Source organism: Triticum aestivum, chromosome 6B (assembly GCF_018294505.1).
Source record: "Triticum aestivum cultivar Chinese Spring chromosome 6B, IWGSC CS RefSeq v2.1, whole genome shotgun sequence".
Classification (NCBI taxonomy): domain Eukaryota; kingdom Viridiplantae; phylum Streptophyta; class Magnoliopsida; order Poales; family Poaceae; genus Triticum; species Triticum aestivum.
In genome coordinates, this window is record NC_057810.1 from 36416538 (window position 1) to 36420019 (window position 3482).

Sequence of the window (3482 nt, forward strand, 5' to 3'; positions counted from 1 at the left end):
GCCATTTTAGTTTTGAAAAAATCAAAAGAAAATGATAAAAACTTCAAAAAATAAAATCCTTCGAGAAGTAGTTATATTACTATATCTACTAGTTAGGAAAATTTTAAAACTTAAATTTGGACATGTTTTGCAAAAAGTGTAGGGAAAATGTGAAACGGCTATAACTTTTGCATACCATGTCGGAAAAAAATGTATAATATATCAAAAAATTCAGCACGAAAATCCACATCCGATGGAGATAGACCATGTTGGTCATGCAATTGTCAATACCCCTCAGTGGAATATTCATCTTAGAATTATCTTAGATGTCCCACAAGCTGAGAAAAAAATCTTGTTTCTGTTCATCATATTGCCATAGATAACAAAGTTTTTCTCGAGTTTCACCCCTACTTGTTTTTGATTTGTGATCAGGCCATGAGAAAGTTCTCTACCGCGGCAGATGTGTGCATGGGCTCTACCCTTTGATTCCTCAATTTAGAAGCTTCAATAAACAAGTGTGTGGTGTCATCAAAATTTCATCGAAACGGTGGAATGCATGATTAGGACATCCTTCTTTTCTTATTGTTCAACAAGTGCTTAGAAATAATCAGCTCCCATGTGTTGGTGATCATAGTCTTGAAACTATTTGTGATTCTTGTCAGAAAGCGAAAGCTCATCAATTACAATATCCTGTTTCCACTAGTATTTCTACCAAATAATTGGAACTTGTTTTTTTTTATGTATGGGGTCCAGGCCCTTCTTCCGTTGGTAGACATACTTACTATGTTAGTTTCATATATGACTACAGTAAATTCACTTGGATCTACCTTCTTAAAAAACTTTATGACGTTTTTCAAGTTTTTCATAATTTTCAAGCACTTGTTGAATGCCAATTCGACACTAAAATCCTTGTTGTCCAATATGATTGGGTGGTGAATACGAGAAGTTAAATTCTTTTTTTTCCAAAAGTTGGGTGTTTTGCATCATGTTTTGTGCCCTCACGCCCACAAACAAAATGGGTCTGCCAAGCGCAAACATAGGCATATAATTGAGGTAGGACTTGCTTTCCTAGAAGGTACCTCCATGCCTCTCAAATTTTGGGATGAGCCATTTCTTAGTGCAGTTCATCTCATCAATATGCTACCCAGTCATGTCATGAACAATGAAACACCCATCAATGACTCCTTCACACTCGACCAAACTATAACTCTCTTCGTGGCTGCGATCAATAGTACAGGTTTGTGTTGAGCCTTTAGTACCGGTTCGTGCCACGAACCGGTACTAAAGGGGTAGTGGCAGGCTGGCGTCAGGCCGGGTCCCCACGAGCCCCTTTGGTACCGGTTTGTGTTACCAACCGGTACTAAAGGTCTAACCTATATACCGGTTCGTGCCATGAACCGGTACTAAAGGGGCCAATTTTCAAACTCTACCCCCCCTGTGTATCGCCATTTCAGTTTTGAAAAAATCAAAAGAAAATGATAAAAACTTCAAAAACAAAAATCCTTCGAGAAGTAGTTATATTACTATATCTACTAGTTAGGAAAATTTGAAAACTAAATTTGGACATGTGTTGCAAAAAGTGTAGGGAAAATGTAAAACGGCTATAACTTTTGCATACGATGTCGGAAAAAAACGTATAATATATCAAAAAATTCAGCACGAAAATCCACATCCGATGGAGATAGACCATGTTGGTCATGCAATTGTCAATACCCCTCATTGGAATATTCATCTTAGAAATATCCTACATGTCCCACAAACTGAGAAAAAAATCTTGTTTCTGTTCATCATATTGCCATAGATAACAAAGTTTTTCTCGAGTTTCACCCCTACTTATTTTTGATTCGTGATCAGGCCATGAGGAAAATTCTCTACCATGGCAGATGTGTGCATGGGCTCTACCCTTTGATTCCTCAATTTAGAAGCTTCAATAAACAAGTGTGTGGTGTCATCAAAATTTAATCGATACGGTGGAATGCATGATTCGGACATCTTTCTTTTCTTATTGTTCAACAAGTGCTTAGAAATAATTACCTCCCATGTGTTGGTGATCATAGTCTTGAAACTATTTGTGATTCTTGTCAGAAAGCGAAAGCTCATCAATTACAATATCCTGTTTCCACTAGTATTTCTACCAAACAATTGGAACTTGTTTTTTCTGATGTATGGGGTCCAGGCCTTTCTTCCGTTGGTAGACATACTTACTATGTTAGTTTCATATATGACAACAGTAAATTCACTTGGATCTACCTTCTGAAAAAAATTTATGACGTTTTTCAAGTTTTTCATAATTTTCAAGCACTTGTTGAATGCCAATTCGACACTAAAATCCTTGTTGTCCAATATGATTGGGTGGTGAATACGAGAAGTTAAATTCTTTTTTTCCAAGAGTTGGGTGTTTTGCATCATGTTTTGTGCCCTCACTCCCACAAACAAAATGGGTCTGCCAAGCGCAAACATAGGCATATAATTGAGGTAGGACTTGCTTTCCTAGAAGGTACCTCCATGCCTCTCAAATTTTGGGATGAGGCATTTCTTAGTGCAGTTCATCTCATCAATATGCTACCCAGTCATGCCATGAACAATGAAACACCCATCAATGACTCCTTCACACTCGACCAAACTATAACTCTCTTCGTGGCTGCGATCAATAGTACCGGTTCGTGTTGAGCCTTTAGTACCGGTTCGTGCCAGGAACCGGTACTAAAGGGGTAGTGGCAGGCTGGCGTCAGGCCGGGTCCCCATGAGCCCCTTTAGTACCGGTTTGTGTTACCAACCGGTACTAAAGGTCTAACCTATAGTACCGGTTCGTGCCACGAACCGGTACTAAAGGGGCCAATTTTCAAACTCTACCCCCTCCCCCCCCCGTGTATCGCCATTTCAGTTTTGAAAAAATCAAAAGAAAATGATAAAAACTTCAAAAAATAAAATCCTTCGAGAAGTAGTTATATTACTATATCTACTAGTTAGGAAAATTTGAAAACTTAAATTTGGACATGTTTTGCAAAAAGTGTAGTGAAAATGTAAAACGGCTATAACTTTTGCATATGATGTCGGAAAAAAACGTATAATATATCAAAAAATTCAGCACAAAAATCCACATCCGATGGAGATAGACCATGTTGGTCATGCAATTGTCAATACCCCTCATTGGAATATTCATCTTATAAATATCTTACATGTCCCACAAACTAAGAAAAAAATCTTGTTTCTGTTCATCATATTGCCATAGATAACAAAGTTTTTCTCGAGTTTCACCCCTACTTATTTTTGATTCGTGATCAGGCCATGAGGAAAATTTTCTACCGCGGCAGATGTGTGCATGGGCTCTACCCTTTGATTCCTCAATTTAGAAGCTTCAATTAACAAGTGTGTGGTGTCATCAAAATTTCATCGATACGGTGGAATGCATGATTAGGACATCATTCTTTTATTATTGTTCAACAAGTGCTTAGAAATAATTAGCTCCCATGTGTTGGTGATCATAGTCTTGAAACTATTTG